The sequence below is a fragment of the Lissotriton helveticus genome, chromosome 6, assembly GCF_964261635.1.
Source record: "Lissotriton helveticus chromosome 6, aLisHel1.1, whole genome shotgun sequence".
Taxonomy (NCBI): Eukaryota; Metazoa; Chordata; class Amphibia; order Caudata; family Salamandridae; genus Lissotriton; species Lissotriton helveticus.
In genome coordinates, this window is record NC_136067.1 from 1,608,311,846 (window position 1) to 1,608,333,332 (window position 21,487).

A 21,487-nucleotide genomic window follows, 5' to 3' on the forward strand; every position below is an offset into this window, starting at 1 on the left:
CCAACTTTGAGGGAGTTTGGAATGCAACCTTGAAGCAGTGACGCATTAATGATTTTGGTCCATACCGGAAGAAGCAGCGGTGATAGGTCTTTGACAGCATTAGCGGAAAGTGGATCGATGAGGTGGTTGGAAGGTATTGAAAATCCTTCCTATGGCCTCTTCAGTGTAGGTGTGAAAGGAGGACCATGTTGCTTCATTTTTAAGGTCATACTTAGGGGGGATTTGGAGAGGCGAAGCGGGTAGAGAAGGGGAGTTTTGCATAGGTGGTAGCGAATACAACAGGCGATCCTTTAGGAGATCATCCTCGATGTTGACCGTCTTCTGAGTAAAGAAATCAGAATTGTTCGCAATTGGGTTGCGGATGGTCTGTGTTTTGCAGCCGTTGGGGAGCATCCTTGGATTGAGCTTTGATTAGTTCAAATAGCTTTTTAGGGCGATTTTTTGCTTGGTCTAGTTGTTGGCTAAAAAAGTCGGCTTTGGTGCGCTTGATCTTTTTGTAGTAAGCATTTCTTTTTTTTTCTTAGCAACTTAAGGTGATTAGCGGAAGGGACTGATCTCCATTTACGTTCAAGAGCTCTGAGAGATCGTCTGTCTTCGTTGAGCAGGCCATTGTACCATGGTTTCGAGTCTTTGGTGGAAATTCTCCTAAGTTGAAGGGGGGCAACCTCATTAATAATTGAGGTCATAGAGTTGAGGTAGTGGTTGGTAAGGTCATTGATGTCTGAGATGCCAGCCGGTGGTAATAGCAGGTTGCCGGTTGATAAGGGTAAAGAGTTTGGGTTGAAGCGTTTCAGGGACCTTTTCCATACTTTTGGTTTTGTGGCTTGAATTGAGTTAAGTTTTACTGTTTCTTTGATGAAGAAGGTGATAATATGATGGTCGGACCAGTCACAAGGTTGTATCGATTCCAATTGAATGATGTCGTTTTTGGAGATAATTAGATCCAGGGTTGATCCTTTCTTATGTGTAGGGCTGTTGCAGGTTTGGGTAAGGGCAAGATCATCAAGGAAGTTTTTGAGGCAGTTGACCACTGAGTCTTTGTTGTCAATCCAGTGGAGATTGAAGTCACCCAGGTATATTTGGGTGTTTTGTCGTCCGTTGTTAGTTGAGATCAGATCCATGAGCTGTTCTGAGAATATTAGGTTGTCGCCTGGTGGATGATAGATGATATGAAGTGAGCAAGCTGGTTTGCCGTTGCTGCTCACGTTTAGGCAGAAGTATTCGCAGGTGAGGAGGACCGGGGATATGGCTCTAGTAATAGCGATGCTACTCTTATGTATACAGGCTATACCTCCCCCTATCTTACCGCATCTGTCTAATCTGATAATGTCGTAGTTCGGGGGGACTATAATGTCCATCAGTGGGGTGGAGGATTCTGTTAGCCATGTTTCAGTTAACATTAGAAGGTCAAGTTCCTTTGAAATGATGAGGTCAGCTATGTCTGCAGCATGTCTGGAGGCAGATCTGCAGTTTAGGAGAGTGCATTTAAGCTGGGGAGTGAGGCGGGAGAAGGAAGGGTCTTGGGTGAGGGGGACACTTTTAAGATTGCTGTCGATGGCCCCTCTGTTGTTGTGCCAGGGTGCTCTGAGTGGGTTGGGGGAATAGTGGATATGGTAGATTGAGTGGAGATAGGGCATTTATTCAGGAAAGGTTTGTATGAGTGAAGGAGAGATAAGAGCTCAGGTTCAGGTTTTAAAGTCTTTATTTCGATTTAAAAAATCATAAAAGACACATAGAAACACACATTAATAATAAGTTTCATGGTTTTAGCTAGTCTTATCCATATACAATTATGGATGTTATTGTTTAAGATACCGCTACGGCAACGGGTAGATTCATTTATGTAAATAAACCAACGCAAGACAAACTGAAAATGAAACTAAAAATAAAACTGAAAATAAAAATAATCTCAACTGAAATAAGCTATACAATGCTAAACTAAACCAGTTTTTTTTTTTTTTTAAATTAATTTAAGATGGTATTAAACAGCTTGAAAGACAGACCTGATCCAAACGTGCTAAAAGTTAGCAGTTAGATACCAAACATCAACATTTAATAAAAAAAGAAAACCGTTCCAATTGTAAAATACATAAGATGCCATCATATGTTTTATAGGAGCAAAAGGCATACGGCCTTTTAATGGGACATCAAAGGACACTATCAAGGATTAATCTGATATTTTGACCTGATTATCCAAGCCCACCCTAGGTATTTGGCTAGGCTCACTACAAATACCTCAGAGGTGTTAGTTTTCAGCGCCCAAATGGCCTCTGCGGATTTTCTAAAAGGCAGGCGCTGGAACAGCGGTTTTAGCCATTTGATTCGCGGCGCTGAATAGCTAGGGCAGGCAAACAAAAAGTGGCCTACTGTTTCCTTCTGACTTGAACACCATCTACAGAGATCCGTAGCACCATTAGACCAGTTTTTTGTAAAGGTGTGCAGCGGCAAGGCTCCTAACCGGAACTGATGATAGAGTTTCTTGTCTAGCGGTTTGGTGATGATGTCCCAATAATATTCACTGGATGGATCCAACTTAAAAGTCAGGAACCTACCCGTGAGGCTGGTAGAGCTGGAGGCAGTAACTCGAATTTGGCGGAGCGTGGCCCAATATAGTTCTTTAAATTCTTGTTTGGAGGGAAAGGTGCTAGTTGAGGGAGATGTCCATAACTGTTCTAACCCCATGTCTCTCAAAATGGTTTTTACCATTTGGAGCCAGCGGATTTTCCCAGAGCCCCTAATTAACCTGACTTCTGCTACCTCTTTTGCAAATAAGGTGAGGTCGGGAGAGGTCCATAAACGCCTCCAAAAGGCCACCAGTCTTAATCTGGCCATCTCGTTAATCGGAGGGCATCCCAGATCTAAACAGAGGGGAATGGAAGGGGACGACTGTGGCAGTCCTACTAAATTCCGCAGAAATTTACACTGGATTTTAAACAGACTTGAAAGGTCCATATAACCCCAGAGATCTGCTCCATATAGGATTGCTGGGTTGATCTTGGCGTCATAGATCTTGAGAACTGGGGTAACCCGCTTAGTAATAGATCTCTTTTGCTCACTTATTAGGCAGCCTGTAAGTCGGGCAAGCTTAAGGTGTTGTGCACCGACTTGAGCTTTCCATCTCAAACGGCTATCTAGGGTGACCCCCAAGTATGTCATGGTCTCCACTTGTTCCAAGTTGACTCCACCCATGCATACTGAGCTCCGGACAGGGTGGTTACTCGTAAGAACCATAAACTTCGTTTTGCCCACGTTTACCTTGAGATTATTGATGGCACAGAACTCCTCAAAGCGGTCCAACGCCCGCTGTAATCCGCAGCGTGTTCTAGAGAGGAGTAGGGTGTCATCGGCAAAGATGAGCATTGGGAACCGTTTCCCGGCCAATATTGGGGCGTCCGTGGGAGTCTCTACGAAGAATTTAACCACTTGATCAATAAACAGAAGAAAAAGTGTTGGCGCCAGGACGCACCCTTGACAGACACCTCGGGTTACGGAAAAGGATTCCGTCACTTGTCCCTGGCCTCCCCACCTCACCCTCGCAAAGTTGTCCTCATGCAGTTTAATTATTATGTCAAGTAGCTCCTTGGGTATTCCTAATTTCCTCAGGACTCCCCACAGTTTGTCCCTCGGCACAAGATCGAAGGCGGACTTCAGATCGATGAACGCTGCGAAGATGGTACCGCCACCAAGCTGGACCACCTTCCAGTAGATCAGACAAAATCTGAACACCTGGTCGATGGTGCTCGTTCCCGATCTGAAGCCCGCCTGCATAGGAGATAGTATGTCCTCTGATTCGATCCAGCCTTGGACCCTACCCAGGACCATACGCGCAATGATTTTTTGTATGGAGTCAATGAGACTAATCGGGCGGTAGTTACCTGGATTAGACCTATCACCTTTTTTATATATTGGTAGTATCTCCGCCCCCTTCCAGGACTTGGGGATTCTCGCTCCATTAGCTATTGAGTTGGCAACATTAGTTATATAAGGCGTCCACAAAGCGGGATTAGCTTTAAACAGATCGGCGGGAATGAGATCCATCCCCGGCGCTTTCCCTCGCAGGGTCAGGCTTAGTGCTAACTCAACCTCTGTTTCAGAGAAGATGAGTTTCTCCCCGTGGATGGGTGGCAAAAGTGCCACACCCAAAGTACATGGGGGATTAGGGTTCTCATCACGGAATTGGGTCGAGTAGAAGATCACCCACTCTTCGGGAGGCACATGGTTTGTGGGGGTGCGTGAATCAGGATCCTTCCCCCACTTAACTAAATCCCAAAATTTGGTCGGATTATTCGAGATGGAGGCATCCAGAAGGTCCGACCAATGCTTGTCCTCCCACTCCCGTTTGGCTTCCCACTGTGTTTTCCTATATTGCAGCCTAGCTACTTTAACTGCACCCATATTCCGGGATTTGACTGCTTTAATAAGACAGGTATGGGCATTTCTACATTTTTTGTTATACCATTTCTGGTGAGGGATATTTACTTTGCTGGCTCCCTTCCGACACGGAAGAGAAAGTAAAGACTTTAACTCGTCAAAACAACGATCATGGAGGTTAATTATATTATCTGCCTTTTCAAGACTACCCCCCAACAAGTCATGTGACAACATTTCATTATGCATATTTGTAACCACAGTATTAACATTGTCCATTAGCATTTCGTCCTCCACGATCCTAGACCATTTTAACCTCTTCCTGTCGTTAGTTAGGAGGACGTCCCCTGTCCGTGAGGTACTGGGCTCCTCCAGTCTCTTTATTCCTGGTAACCTTAATTGGAGTGACAAGGGATTGTGGTCGCTTTCTGGGCGGGATACTACTTCCATGTCCACCAACAGGGGCCAATATTCCAACTTTAACAAAATATAGTCAATACGGCTTCTCCTTAGGCCATTGTCGAAAGTGTAATTGGCTCCTAAGTCTGATCTTGTGCGGCCGTTACAGGCCCGAAATCCCCGGGTTAGACAAAGAGCCATCCAGTTTAATGCTGCCTCAGTCGCGATAGCAGTTTTAACAGACATCAGGACAGGAATATCCCAAACAGCGTCCTCTGCTGAACCCCAGCTGTCCCCTGAGTCGTAGAGCGGCTCAAAGGTACAGTTTAAGTCACCTGCAAGGAGGATAGCATTTTCACTACCCAGTCCAGCAAGGTTGTAATCCAATACATCCAACAAGGCAGGAGAGCGACCACCAGACAAACCTCGAGCATATATATTAAACATGATCAGATCCCGATAACCAATCTTACTCAGCTTGACTATTAGAAGGTCCGGGTTCTGTACCATTAGCTCAGTAGGGTGATATCCCAAAGACTGCTTCACCCAGATCAATAGACCCCCTGAAGCACGCCCTTTACCACCTCTGATCGCAGGTTTAAAGAAGTTAACATATCCCAGCCTGAAAGTTGGCTCAGGTGCCCAGGTTTCCTGGAATATGATAATATCAAATTTATCCACAAACTCCAACCAGTCTTCAGAGAGCATTCGGCCCTTAACCCCGGACACTATGTTGAGTTTTTCTGTGGAAGGAACCACAGGGGGAACCATCTGACCTGGAGCTACAAGAGTGCCCTGTTCACCCCCACTACCCCACCTATTCTCAAAACTCCCAAGATTATCCGGGATGTTCCCAGCCTTCATGGTCTCTCTTACATCCTTGGGTGCTATTAAGACAACCTCTGGCGTATCTAAATCCCCCGTCCACTCCTCTACAATATTTATAAGCTGTGGGGCCTCCTGACTCCGCCTCGCTACCTGATACCCAGTATTTTCGACAGGGTTAATCAACATAGATGGTATATGATGTCAATCTATGGCCTCAAGGTCAGATAGGGGACCAACATGGTTGAAGAGGAATGGGAATTGCTGGATTTGGGGTGTCCTTTCCATGGGGTGTCTCCTGGCAGGGGGTCGCCCAAATTTAGGGCCTGTTAAGATAGAGCTTTGTCTATGTGGATAGAAATATGTTAGCCCCAAAGTTTGAATGTTGTGTCTTCAATGGGACATTAAAGACATCCCCTTAGGCACACCTCATTCTCCTCTGTATTAGAAGATTCCACACCTTTCTTTGCGTTTGATATCATTTTTATTTCATCATTAATTTGTAATTCTTTGTGAATATTTTCATTAAATTGTATTATATCATATTTCTTATTCAACTCAGCGACAAAAATTTCCTTTCAATCCAATGCATTTCGGGCGTATTTACATCGCCCTTCATCAGGGAAACATTACTGTAAAAAAATATATAATAAGCACCATGAGTCAATGTCCAATAACAACCAGTTTTTTCTAGTACATTGCGTTAATCCGTGACTTTGTAATTTCACCTATATCACCTTATTTCCCCGTTTGACCATTATCCTAGTTACATGTTTACACTTACATGTCGCTGTCTATCTGTTTCGTAGTCAGTTGCTGAAACCAAAAATGAAATCACTAGAGTCAATGGCGTTCTAATCCCTATTTGTTAGTTTTAGCAAGATCGTCTATTCAAAAAACCTCGTGCCATTCTCCTACTGCTAACTCACCTTGTCAGAATTCTCCTAGCGTTCTTCATTCCTCTACGCTCGCCTCCATTCTGGCAGGTTCTTACACCTGTCAATATCCTGTTACTCAATAGGTTAGATCAACGGTCATGTGACCGCGGGATTCGCCCGGTCGTTAAAACTTCAAAATAGCCTGTCTGACTCTTAGTCGTTCTCTATGCCAGTAGGGTTAAAGTACACCAAAAAACAACTGTTTCTAAAGTGTAATACTAAAAATCCTATTCAATCTTAGTCGGCTAAAAAAATTCCAGTTAGTGGGAAAAAATTGGAGTCCACAGGCGGATAGAACCCTCATCTGTTCTAATCTAGTGTGATATTAGTGGGTAGAGCTACTACGTGTCTCGTGTAGTAAAGTTGCAATTAGGTGTACTCATGATTAAATTGTAAAATAAACAAGAACAAAATAAATGTATACATTTAGTGCTCGCAGGATGCTCTTTCGGGTCAAGGAAAAACAACCATCGTTGCTTACAGTCCCTTATAAATAACATTATAGTTCATTCCGTTCATTAAGCCCATCCGGGCTCTGTGTTCCCAGCTTATGAATCCAAAAGTTCTCGCGCTACAGCATAAATTTGGTGTTGTCTCTTCCTTCTTTCTTTTCCACTGTCTCCAATACAATATATTTCAATTGTGAAATGTTGTGCGGCGCTTCCATGAAATGTGTCGCTACTGTAGATTTTGTATTTTTCATCCGAATGTTAGATTTATGCTCCGTGAGCCTAGTTTTTATGCTTCTTTCTGTTTTACCAATGTACAGTTTGCCACACGGGCATTTCAGTGCGTATATAACGTTTTTTGTGTTGCAGGTAGCATTTACTCTCAGTTTGACCTCTTTACCTTTCATTGGATGATTTATTGCATTTCCTTTGATGATACTATTGCAGTTTCCACAGCTTAGACATGGTTTCGTACCCTTATATTCTTTGATCTGTGGTTGTTGATGCTTCAAAATTTCTCCCAGGTTTTGTGCTCTGGTGTGAGCAAAAATTGGAATTTGATCAAAACTTTTTTGAAAGTCTGGTTCCAGTTTCAACATTTTCCAATGTTTGATTATTATTCTTTTGAAATTATGACTTTGTGTCGAGTATTTGGACACCGCTACAATTCGTGCTTCATCATGTTTTTTGACTGGTTTCAAAAGATCCTTCCTGTTTGTGGCCTCCACTCTCTTTTTTGCGTTGTCTATAATTTCTTTGGGGTACCCTCTATTTTTGAACCTTGTTGCCATGTCCTCCAATGTGACTTCTACTTTCGCGTTGTCAGATATAATTCTTTTGACCCTAGTCATTTGTGAATAGGGTAGATGTGTTTTTAGACTTTGCTGGTGGAAGCTGGTGAAGTGCAATAGGTTGTTTTTGTCCGTTTCTTTTCTGTACATGCTCGTTTCGAATCCTTCATTTGTTCTGGTTATTCTTACATCTAAGAAGGTTACTGAGGTTTCAGAAATGTCCCAAGTCAGTTGTATACGACTGTCTACGTTATTGAATTCATTTAATGCCTTTTCCAACAATTCTTTTGAGGATTTCCAAATTAGAAAGATATCATCTATATATCGTACGATGAATTTTGTATTGTCTTGCCAAATTTGTTTTGAGAACAGGTTTGTTTCTTCGTAGGTCTGCATGAAGATATTGGCGTATACCGGCGCCGCCGAATTTCACATGGCTGTTCCTGTGAGTTGTTGGTACCAATGGTCTTCATATTTAAAATAACTTTGATAAAGAGTGGATGTCATGAGTTCCATTAGAAATACCTTTAGTTCTTCTCTTAGTTCTGTGTTCAATAAAGCTTTTTCAATTGCTTCCATTCCTAAGTTGTGTGGTATCGATGTGTAAAGGGACCGCACGTCCGCTGTACACAAAATCACTGCTTCGTCTGGATTTATGATGACTTTATCCAATTTCAATAAGAAGTCTGTTGTATCTTTAATGTATGTTCTGATGTTTTTCACTGTGGGTTGAAGGTGTTTATCTATCAATTGCCCAATGGGTTCATGTAAACTGCCTATGGTCGAAACTATTGGTCGCAATGGAGGGTCCATCAAGTTCTTATGAATCTTCGGTATCATGTAGAATACCGGACTCTTTGGGTTGCTTTTAGTTAGAAAGTTCTTGGTTTTAGTGTTAATAGTCCCCATTTCATGTGCTGTGTTGATGATGCTTTCCAATCTTCTAGAGAATTCTACAGTGGGGTTACCTTCAAGTTGTAAATATGTATTTCCATCTGAGATGTGTTCTCGTACCTTCATTTCATACATAGAGCTATTCATGATTACGAGGGCCCCTCCCTTATCAGCTTTTGTGAACCTTAATTCAGTTTTATTGGCAAGTTTTCTCAAACAATCCAGATCTTTTTGTGTCATGTTTCTTTTAGACCGCTTGTCATACTTAAGTTTTGCTAGATCTTGGTTTACAATTTTTCAAACAAATCCAGAGTTTTGTGGCTTGCTGGTGCCTGAAAGGTACTTGATGGTCGTAATCCACATAGTTCGTCGTCCGGTTCTTTATCTTGTTGAGGGAGAATATTATCAAAAAAGTGTCGAAGTCTTAGTTTCCGCATGAGTTTGAAAAAACTTACTTCTAGCTCTAACGCGTCTGTGTTGGTGGTTGGCACAAACGATGTACCTCTTTGTAGCAGATTTAGTTCATATTCACTCAGTCGATAGTCACTGATGTTGATCACCAATTGATTCATGTCTGTGTCTTCTTCTTCTCCTTGTCTTTCTTTGGTACCGTTGTGCTCCTTGTGTTCGGATGTTCCTTCTCCTTGTCTTTGTCTTTTGCTCTTTCCTCTCCGGGGTCGCCTTTTTGGGCTTGGCCCTGATCTAAAAAAGGATGGGTTGCTGTAGGAATACTGGTCGTTGGTAACTCAGTTTGGGTGTGTTCTTGAATCCCTGTATCTATATGTGCTCTTTGTTCTGTCTGTGCTTGTTCATGTTGTCTCGAACTTGGTTGAGATCTTTGAGTCCTCTGAGTGGTGTCACTTCCTGATGACGATGTATCTGTGTTAGTTGAATAGGGGCGATTCCTCCTTTTTTGAGCGTAGACGTCAGCCCATGTATATACTTCCCCCAATTTATAGTCGAGGGTATCCCTTTTAAATTTTCTGATTTTCCTTTCATTGATCTCTTTCGTGTGTTTTTCCATTTGTTCTTTAATCTCTCTTAATGTTGATGACAATTCTTCCTCTGTCAACATTTGAGATAATTCATTGGATACCTCGGCAATCTCTTTCGTGAGGTCTTCTAGTATTCCTGACAGTTCCTCTATGATTAAGAGGATAAGGTCTAGAAAGCACTTGTTTAGTATTGCAAACCATCTATCTTGAAATTGTTTAGGTATTCATACAGGTTAGCCCCAAAGTTTGGACATCCCCCTGTCTAGCAAACCTGGCTTCTCTACAAATAGTGTCCACCACCCAGGAATCCTTAAACGAAATTAGGATACAATCACCCTCCAGATCCTTGGTGCCATGACCCACCCAGTCAACTCTTCTTACAAAAAGGATTTCGGTTGGCGAGGATGGGGGCAGGGGTCGATTTTTATTAAGCCAAAAGATCACCTTGTTGCGTAGGTCCCCATATGACTCCTTCCTACCAGGTTTTAAGGGGGCAACACCAGTTAGTACTATTGTATATTGTGTTGCCTCCGTGGGGAGGTCAGCACGTGGGATGGTATGCCTAATGTGTTTTTCTACCGTGGGATTGGTAGTGCTTCGGTGGTTAACTGAAGGCCCGTGGAGAGGCTGTTGGGGAGTAGTAAGGTCTGGTTTTGCCAGTGAGGGTGGTCTGGTGGTGTGAGGTCTAATGAGTTTAGATTTGTCAGTGGCCTTCGTCTTGAGGGTATGTAATGAGGAGCCCTCAGGTACCTTACTGGTAGTGGTTTTTAGCCTTTCTCCCCCGTAGGCCTATTGATAACCGGCCCTGTAGGTTTAAGGTTGGTGGAATTACTGGTGGAATTATTATTAACGCTTGTTGTCTTTGGTGCTAGCTGTGTTGTGATAACTCCCCCAGGGCTAGTGCTAATTAATTTTTGTAGCATGCCCAAATTTGTGTTCACTACAGCCTCCAGTGTATCTATTTTTGAAGTAATCAACCTCGTCCGCTCCAAGACGGGCAGTAGGAGAGTTTTAATCATGGCCTCCATCTTTACTAACAAGGACTCGTCGCTATTGAGGAACGTTGGAAAGGGATTGGAAGATCCCAGAGTGATGAGGGAAGGGCATAGCACGTGAGGGAATACACAGGGTGTAGGTGTATCTGAGGAATACCCAGGGGCCAGGATGTCATTGCCAGGAAGATCTTTTATTTTGGGCATCTTACATTCTCTCCCCCCCTTAAGGCTCGAATCTTGCTTTCTCTTTCTAGATGTTATATCAATGCCTAAGGGATCTGCATCAACTAAAGAGTTAGATACAGTGTTGGAAGCGTTGGGAGGTGAGTGGGTAGATTCCAAACTGAATTCAGATGCCACACTAACCTGGGATCCAATTCCCTCACTAGCTTCGGAATCATCAAAGTTGTGTTCAACATTATCCAATGAGCAGGCAAGGGGACCCTCCCCCTCACTATCTATGTGAACTATTGCCTCAGTGGTGACAGAGTGTATACAATTGAAAGCTGCGTGTGCTACAGGGCTGGGGATAGTTGCCAACCCACCCAGCGAGGAGCGCTTCCCACTAACAAGATCAAGCCAGAGTCGTTTTTCCACCATCGCAATTTCTTTTTCTAATATCCCCGTGGCCCGTTTGATGAAAGCGTCCAACGGACCCGAGACAACTCCCTTAGATGTTTGAATTTGAACTGTACGTTCTTTGCCTGATCTTAAGGGCATGGTAGAATCTAATTGACACCAACAGCAGCTACGATGAAGTTGACACGCTGATCGACAAAATGTTATGATGGCTTTGTGGTCCTTACAAACGGTAAGCTGATTCTTGTGTCCAAACACACATTACCAAAGGATTTTGTTACTATATAATTCGCCTACCTTGGGTGCGTCAAGATAGGGCAGGGGGAATAGGCCTGGGCCGGACTCTGCCGCACTCGAACGGCCTCAAACGGCCCGCTCTTTGCCCGGTCTTCGCCCGCGCCTTCGCCCGCGCCTTCGTCCGCGCGCGTCCCGCGTTCGCGTCCAGGCTCTGGGCTAAGTGGGAGGAGGAGGGGGCGGGAAGAGGCACCAGGTGCGCGGGATGGTGTTGCGCAAGCGCTCCTGGTCCTCGCAGTCCCGCTCCCGGTCACAAAGTTCAATTACCTCCCAGCTGTTGGTGACTGAGCACATGGGCTCCCAAGTCACGGGCAAGTTCCCTTTGGTGCAAAAAACAGGTCAGAAGGGCAGAAGGGCTTCTCCACGCTACGACTACGAGCGGCTCCCGCGAAGCGGGGGCCGCGAGTCGTTTTGAAGCTCAGAGGGAGGAGGGGGCGGGAAGAGGCACCAGGTGCGCGGGATGGTGTTGTGCAAGCGCTCCTGGTCCTCGCAGTCCCGCTCCCGGTCACAAAGTTCAATTACCTCCCAGCTGTTGGTGACTGAGCACACGGGCTCCCAAGTCACGGGCAAGTTCCCTTTGGTGCAAAAAACAGGTCAGAAGGGCAGAAGGGCTTCTCCACGCTACGACTACGAGCGGCTCCCGCGAAGCGGGGGCCGCGAGTCGTTTTGAAGCTCAGAGGGAGGAGGGGGCGGGAAGAGGCACCAGGTGCGCGGGATGGTGTTGTGCAAGCGCTCCTGGTCCTCGCAGTCCCGCTCCCGGTCACAAAGTTCAATTACCTCCCAGCTGTTGGTGACTGAGCACACGGGCTCCGAAGTCACGGGCAAGTTCCCTTTGGTGCAAAAAACAGGTCAGAAGGGCAGAAGGGCTTCTCCTCGCTACGACTACGAGTGGCCCCCGCGAAGCGGGGGGCGCGAGTCGTTTTGAAGCTCAGAGGGAGGAGGGGGCGGGAAGAGGCACCAGGTGCACGGGATGGTGTTGCGCAAGCGCTCCTGGTCCTCGCAGTCCCGCTCCCGGTCACAAAGTTCAATTACCTCCCAGCTGTTGGTGACTGAGCACACGGGCTCCCAAGTCACGGGCAAGTTCCCTTTGGTGCAAAAAACAGGTCGGAAGGGCAGAAGGGCTTCTCCACGCTACGACTACGAGCGGCACCCTCGAAGCGGGGGCCGCGAGTCGTTTTGAAGCTCAGAGGGAGGAGGGGGCGGGAAGAGGCACCAGGTGCGCGGGATGGTGTTGCGCAAGCGCTCCTGGTCCTCGCAGTCCCGCTCCCAGTCACAAAGTTCAATTACCTCCCAGCTGTTGGTGACTGAGCACACGGGCTCCCAAGTCACGGGCAAGTTCCCTTTGGTGCAAAAAACAGGTCCGAAGGGCAGAAGGGCTTCTCCACGCTACGACTACGAGCGGCACCCGAGATAAGAGCTCACTTTCAGAAAATGGATTGATGCTTCGCTTAGGGCGAGAGAGTGTGTTGAGGAGGGGGACTGAGTTCCAGGTGGGAGGCGTGAGTATAGGGGTGCGAGTTATGTGTTGTGCTCGCTCGTTTACATTAAAGACTCTTGAGGAGGAATTGCGCCATGGTAGTCTCGAGATCAGGGATTTGAAAGATTGGAGTTCATTTTTGATATGGAGAAGGGCTGACATTATTTCCTCTAGCCTCAGGTCAGGTTCCGTGGTGAGAGGGGTTGGAGGCTGTGTTATGTTATGTTATGTTAAATCTGCTTATATAGCGCATATATAGGTTGGAGGCTGTGTTATGCATGTGGGTGGTAGAACAGGTGTAGGTGTGAGTAGTGATGGAGGGAGAGTGGTGCTCGAGGGAGTTGGAATGGTTGGAGGCTGTGTTATGCATGTGGGTGATAGAAAAGGTGGAGGTGTGAGTAGTGTTGGAGGGAGAGTGGTGCGAGAGGGGGGGTGTGTGAGGAGAGTAGATGTCTGAGATGAAGGGGTGGGTGGGTGAGATGTGGGAAAGGGAAGGGACAATGCATTATCAGTGTGATAGTGCACAGTCGAGATCTGTGTTGAGCTGCAACCTCCGCAGGGGTGGGTGAGGAGGGATGGATAAGTGTGGAGAGTAACATTCTGGGGCAATGGTGCTGCGATCAGGGATAAATTGGAGGATGGAGAAGGTGGAGTTGCGGGGGTGGGAGGTAGTATTGAGGGGGTGTGCAGAGTAGTAGAGGGTGGTGAGCGCTCGGGGGTGAAGACTGAAACCAGTTGTCATGTGGGGAAAAGACTTGCGGTAGTATATGCAATTGTGCGGTATGACTGCGAGGGGGAGAGTGATCGGACAGGGTAGCATTGTCGGGAGCTGAGACAGGAGAGGTATTAGTGTTCGGAGGTAGGGGGGCTATGCATTTGTGGTGTAGTGCGATGTTAGTTGGCGGGATGGATACTGTAGCATCGGCGTTGGAAAGATGAAAGTGTGGGATAGATGAGGTGTTGTGGGGGGGAATGTTGGATGGGGTCATCTTGATTTAAGGAGAGTATGACTTAGCCGTTTGAGGGTGGGAAGTGACGGTAACATGGTTTCTAGGCGGGATTGGTGTGTTGGAGTGTGGTGTATTGGTGGGAGGGGAAAGTTGGGTGCCGACGGAGGAATCAGATGTCAGAGGAGGTAGGGGGGTAATGGGCTGTCAAGTGTGTTATATGGAGTAGATGTTGTGAGTGGTGGTACGTTTGTGGTGGGGGTAAGTTGGGTGGACTTCTTGTAAATCTCAACGTGTGAGTCCGAAGTAGGTAGAGGAAAGGGTGGAAAGGGGCTGTTATGCGTGTTTTGAGTTGTGGGTGTTATGTGTTGTGATATGTTAATGGTGGGGGTGAGTAGGGTGGACGTCTCGTAAGGCTCCAGTGACGGATGTGGGCCAAAGGGTAGGGCAGGGTTGTCAACTCGGTTGGGTGTGGTGAGAGCATGTGAAGTGGAATTGGATGGGGAATCGGTACCCAAATGGGGTTTGGTCACTAGGTTTTTGATTGCAGGGAAGATGTTGTCTAAGAGATTAAGATTGCGGTCTGAGGCTTGGATAAGGATGATGCCATTGTTGTATATGGTGATGGTTGCTGTCGCCTGGAAGAGCAGGGAAGGGGAAATAGATAAAATGAATCCATGTGCTGTTTTCTTCGAGGAGGAGATCGAGAGTGAGGTGAGGAAGGCTTTCCTCCATTGGGCTCTACGTTTAGTGTGAAAAATGAGATCAGTGATTGTGATCCCTTTTTGTGATGAAAAATTGGGGTCGGCAAAAGGCGTTTCAGGGTGTTGTTTTATAAAGTTGTGTTTAAAGCGTTTGGCCGATTTTTTTTGTGTGGTTGGGGGGGTAGATGATGTTGTAGGTGTGTGTGCCTGCTAATTCCATTATCAGGGTAGTGCAGTGTGAGCGCTGGTATGAGATGAGAAGAAATGGGAGGAGGCGGGGACAACTTAGGGGAACGTGGTGTGAGGGAAAGAGAGGTAGTAGCGTGTTCAGTGGGGGCGGGAATTTGAGGGTCAAATTTGTAATCCTCACGGTGCTGGGTGCAGAGTTGGGATGAATAATTTCCGATCTCCAATATGGATTCAGGCAGGGGGAAAGGGATCAATGCCTCAACCTCCACACTATTGCCAAGGGGAGGGTTTTACACCTGGCCTTCATGGATCTAACCTCAGCATTTGACCTTGTCAATAGGCCTAAGCAGTGTTTGATCCTGTGTGAATATGGGGCTAGCTGTAGAACTGATCTCTTTCCTGCACACTGCTCATGTAAACAAAACAGCTTCAGTACAGTTTAACGAACTGGGGGACTATCTAATATCCAGCTGCAAAGACATACCTAGGGCCGGCACTAAGATGATCACTGCATTTCTGTACGCTGATGACACAGTTTTATTGTCCAGAACTGCAATGGGTCTGTAACAACTTTTACATTGTTTTACGGATATTATGGATTCATTAGTTTTAATTATAAATTCTAAGAAGTCACATGCTATGACCATAGGTTCCCGAAAGGCGGCCAATGCCAGATTTTATTGTAAGGTGTTCGAGCTAACCAAAGTGTCTACGTTCCCATACCTAGGGATACTTTTTGATGACCAAGGCGCTTGGTAAGCACAACGAACTCTTAAAAAAAATGGTTTCATCGGTGCTGCAGGGGCTACTCTGGACTTTGCAAAAAGATTGGGGTCAAAGCCCCTTCCCGCACTATTAAAGGTTTATAATGCAAAATGTATCCCCATGGTCACGTATGGATGTGACATTTGGGGCTACAAGGACACAAAGGGAATTCAGGGGGCCAAGAACAATTTTATGTGTAAACTACTTGCGGTCTCTGCTGCTACCTCCGTTTTTAATTTACATGAAGAATTGGGGTAGGGTTATATTTCGGATCAGATCGCAGTTGCCCTGTTGTTACGTTGGTTGAGATTCTGGGCTCAACCAACCTCAAATTTAAACCAACTTAGAATTTCTGATTTTATCGCACTGGAGGGGGCTTTACACATTCCCTGGCTGAAGTACATAAAGGAACAGACAAGATGGAGTAGTTTCTGTCCTGTAACTCCAGTTCTGTAGTAGGGGTATCTCTGTTATAGTCATAATCTAGTGAATAGTCCCGCCCATGTGCGTGGACCCCGGAGCAATCAAAAATAATCTCTTACAGTGTCAAAAAATGCAGAAAATGCATAGACACTTAAGAGAGAATTTAAAGACAGATAATGCAGCCAAAAAGGCTACACTGTCCAGTACTTCAACTAGAAATTCCACCATAAAATCCACAAAACAGCAAAGCCTGTACAGATTTCCCTTGCTTAACAGCAAAATCCCTCAGGAATGATAGAGAGAAGAACCTGGACAGACAAGCCCCATAGGCTGCCATTATGTGGCTTAATTAGGATACTGTGCCTTTAAGGAACCTTCCAGAACCTTCTCTCAGTATCCCAGAATGCATAGCAGGTCCAACTTAGCCTCAGTTCTTTTCGAAGGCGTAGAAAACGCCAGACCTGTAGCATTATGATCATGAACAACACTCCACCGGGGAGGCGGGAGGGCGCTTATGACTATAACAGAGATACCCCTACTACAGAACTGGAGTTACAGGACAGAAACTACTCCTTCTGTAGTAGGGGATCTCTGTGTATAGTCATAATCTAGTGAATAGAATGGCAAGCCCATCCCCACACCAAGCGGCGGTGGAGAATAAAATAACGCCACTACTGTGCGAACAGATTCCGCAGCGAAGCCTGCCCAACCTGAGCGTCTGCCCTGGCATCAGTGTCCAGGCAGTAATGCTTAGCAAAGGTATGGACCGACTTCCAAGTGGCCGCCTTGCAGATCTCTGCAATGGGAACATTACGGAGCATAGCTGTCGTAGCAGCCTTGCCTCTGGTGGAATGAGCCTTAGGTTTGCCCCCTAAGGTCTTATTAGCTTTGCAGTAACACAACTGAATGCAGGACACAATCCACCTAGAGATGGACTGTTTAGAGGTAGCAAGACCCGTCCTGACTGAGCCATAATTGATGAACAATTGGTCTGACCTACGAATATCTTTAGTCTTATCAAGATAAAACTTCAGCACCCTCCGCACATCCAGGGAATGTAAAGACCTTTCCGCCGGAGATGAAGGATTCTGAAAGAACGTAGGCAAAGTGATAGTCTGATTGATATGAAAATCAGAAACAACCTTGGGAAGAAACTTAGGGTGAGTACGCATAACAACTTTAGCATTATGAAATACAGTATAAGGTTCTTGGCAACACAATGCCTGAATCTCACTCACCCTGCGGGCCGATGTAATGGCCACGAGGAACGCCGCCTTCCAGGACAGGTGCTGCAACGAAGCCTTATGAATGGGCTCAAAAGGCTCCTTCATCAATCTGGACAGCACCACATTCAAGTCCCATGAAGGCGAAGGAAGCCTGACAGGAGGGAACACTTTCTTCAAGCCTTCCAAAAAATCTTTGATCACAGGGATCTGGAAAAAGGAAGTCTGTGAAGGTCCTTTCCTGTAGGCAGTCAAAGCAGCCAGATGAACCTTAATGGAATGGACATTAAGGCCCGACTGCGCCAGATGAAGCAGATATGGAAGGATGACATCTTCCTTGCATGACGTAGGGTCATAGTTCTTAGACTTGCACCAGATGCAAAACCTCTTCCACTTGTAAGCATAGGAAGTCCTAGTGGAAGGTCGCTTAGCCTCCTTCAGTATGCCCATACAATCCTCTGGGAGATTCAGATGGCCATATTGCACTATTTCAGGAGCCATGCCGCCAAACTCAAAGACGAGAGGTTGGGGTGCACCATCCGCCCCCCGAACTTCGTGAGAAGGTCCGGCCTGCACGGCAGCTTCATGTGAGGAAGGAGAGATCGGTGAAGTAGGTCCGTGAACCACCACTGTCTGGGCCATTCCGGGGCAATCAGAATCATCCTCGCCCTGGAGTGAGACAGCTTGATGAGAACCGCCGGAATCAGGGGAATTGGTGGAAAAGCGTACAGAAAGCTGTTCGACCAGTTGATCCATAACGCGTTCCCCAGCGTCCCTGGCTGGTAGTACCTGGAGGCGAAGCCTCGGCATTTGCTGTTTTCGGCGGTGGCAAACAGATCTACGTCTGGAGTTCCCCACCTTGCGAAGACCTCTCCTAGTACTTCGTCGTTTATGACCCATTCGTGGTTTTCCTGCACGATTCTGCTCAGTTCGTCTGCCTGAACATTCTGCACACCTGGCAGATGGGTGGCCGTTATCGACAGTCCTCGAGCCAGAAGCCAGTGCCAGATCGCTTGCGCCTCCTGCGACAGAGTGCGCGATCTCGAGCCCCCCTGCTTGTTGAGGTAATACATCGTTGTCGTGTTGTCCGTCTGAACAAGCAGAGAGTTGGTCTGAAAGGACGGATGAAAGGCCTTCAGTGCCAAGTGAACAGCTCTCAGTTCCAGGAAATTGATGTGGTACGTGGACTCCGTCGGGGACCACGTCCCTTGAATTTGCAGGTCTCCGGAATGCGCCCCCCAACCTTGGAGAGACGCATCCGTCACGATGGTCTGCGTGGGAATGTCCTTGTGGAAGGGAACGCCTCTGAGGAGATTCTCCTTCGAGCACCACCACTTCAGAGACTGAAGAGCATGTAGAGACAGTCGTATCCTGTCGTCCCAAGAACCTCTCCTCTGGTCCCACTGATCCTCCAAGCACTCCTGCAGAGGTCTCATCTGTAGCCGTGCGTGAGGAGTGAGAAAGATGCAAGAGGCCATCGATCCCAGTAGAGAAGACACCGTCCTCACAGTCGTAGACGGAGTTTTCATGAGAGCCTGAGCCTTCCGAACGAGTGATAAACGTCGCTCTTCCGAAGGAGACACGCTTGCTGACAGCGTATTGATGGAGGCCCCCAAGTACTGGATGCACTGCACCGGAATCGGGACCGACTTGGACATGTTGATGTGCAACCCCAGCTTGTTCAAGAGAACGCACGTCTTCTGGAAGTGTGCTTGAGCTTCCGAGAAGGAGGAGGCTTTGATCAACCAATCGTCCAGGTACGGGTAGACAAACACCTTGTTCTTCCTCAGGTGTGCCGCTACCACTGCCATACATTTTGAGAATGTCCTGGGTGCAGACTTCAGTCCGAAGGGTAGCACCGTGTATTGATAATGATTGGTGCCGACTTGAAAGCGCAGAAATTTTCTGTGTTTGCATGCAATGGGCACGTGGAAGTATGCGTCCTGTAGATCTATGGCACACATCCAGTCTCCTCGTTGCAGCTGAGGGTAGATCTGATGCAACAACAGCATGCGAAACTTTTCTCTGCGAATCCACTTGTTTGCCTGCCGCAAATCCAGAATGGGCCTGAACTCGTTTCTGTCCTTCTTGCGGACAAGAAAGAACCGAGAGTACAGACCTCTTCCTCTTTGAGACAGAGGTACGTCTTCGATCGCCCTTTTCCTTAGCAGAATGTCCGCCTCCGTCTGAAGCTCGCGCAGTTGATACTGCGAGCTGACGGGAGGAATCGATGGAGGAGGGCTGGTGAAACGTAGACTGTATCCATTGCAAACAATATTCAGCACCCACTTGTCCTGAGTAATTTTTCTCCACTCTGCCAGAAAAAATTGAACGCTTCCCCCCACCGGAGCGGGTAACGGACGAGGGGGAAGTAACAGCTCAGGGACGGGACCCGGCCGGGCCCTTGGTCGCGGTAGAGGACTGTTGACGACCTCTACCACCCTGTCGCTTCTGGAAGGGCCGCCTGTACTGCTGCTGCTGCTGCTGCTGTTGATGTTGTCCAGCAGACTGCCCCCTTCCACGACCCTGCGACCCAAACCGACGTTGGTACTGTCGGAAGGGTTTCTTTTCCTTGGGCTTCTCCAAGCCCACTGCCGTCAGGGTCTCTGCTTCGGCCTTCATCCTGGCCATCTCATCATCCGCGTGTTTCCCGAAGAGGGTATCTCCGGAAAACGGGAGATTCGCCACGCGTTGCTGTGCCTCCGGTTTCAATGACGTCAACCTGAGCCAAGCATGGCGTCTCTGGTGAATCCCGTGGCAATATCCGTGCGCGGACAGCAATGATATGTCCGCTGCGGCGCCGATGGCCTGATTAGAGACCAGCATCCCCTCCTTGACGATCTCCACAAAGTCCTCCTTGCGGTCTCGAGGGACGAGGTCTGCGAACTGCTCCATCGAGTCCCACAGGGACCGGTCGTAACGTCCCAGCAAAGCCGAGTCACTGGCGGCCTTCATGGACGAGGCGGATGTCCCACACGCCTTGCGACCAGCAGAATCGATCCAACGGCTCTCCTTGTCCGGAGGCACCGTGGACGCAGGGGAGGTGGCATGAAGCTTCCGTGCAGCAGTCACGATGACTGAATCCGGTACCGGGTCCTTCCTCAAGAAGGCTGGGTCTGAGTCCGGAGCCCTGTACTTTTTTAGGATCCTGGAAGGTACAGACTTCACCGTTGCCGGCGTCAGGAACAGCTGTTCGGCGGGCTCAAGGAGCCCCGGCACCAGAGGCAACAGGGGGCGAGACAAGTGCCTTTTGTGTAATGTCTCAAATATCACCGAGGTAGAAGCCGTAGGTGCTTCAACCTCAATGCCCAACTTCGCCGCACCACGCAGGAGAACCTCCTGAAATGTGCTTATATCGTCTATCGGAGACACCCTAGTCTCCGGCGAATCGGACAGCGTGGGCGAGTAGGAACGGGTCCCAGATGGAGAACGTGACCTGGACCGACGTCTCTTGTGATGACGCCTGGATCGTGAGGAAGATCCACGGCCACTCCTTGATCTGTCCCGTCTCCCCGAGCGAGACCTCGACCTCTTGGGCCTCGGACGCTCCTTCGGCCTCCCAGGGTCAGGAGTCCTAGGCTTCTTAGGAGTCTTCTTCGGAGGCGTCGGAAACTTAGGCATCGACACCGCCCTCGGTAGGACCGGGGGTGGAGGAGCAACCGGACGCGGGTCCCGAGGAGCCGGCTTCGGAGGTGGGGTAGGGACCTTCGGAGGAGGACCCTTCGGCACAGCAGGTCGCGAAGGAGGTGTAGAAGGCTTCATCGGAGTATCCACCCCGGAATGCGCCGTTCCCGGCGAGCCACCAACTCTTCCGGAGCGTGGGGAGCCCCCCACAGTCCTGGGCCTGTCCTTAGGACCTCCAGACGTTGAAGACCGGTGTCCAGACGACGACCGATGTCCCCTCGACGTCGAACGGTCCTTCGGCGTCGACCGAATCACACTTCTCGACGTCGAACCGTGTCTCCGTCTCGACGTCGACCCCGACCAGATCGACGAGCCACGAAACCTCGACGACGGGCGATGGTGCCTCGACGGCGACCTCGACCTCTTCGCCGGCCTCGACGTCGACTTCTTGGATCGCTTCGACGTCGACCCTTTGGACCTTCTCGACGTCGACCTCTCTGACCTTCTCGACGTCGATCTCCTTGACCGTCTCGACGTCGGTCTTTTGGAATGCTTCGACGTCGACCTCTTCGGCGCCGGAGACGCCTTCCGTCTCGACGGCGACCTCG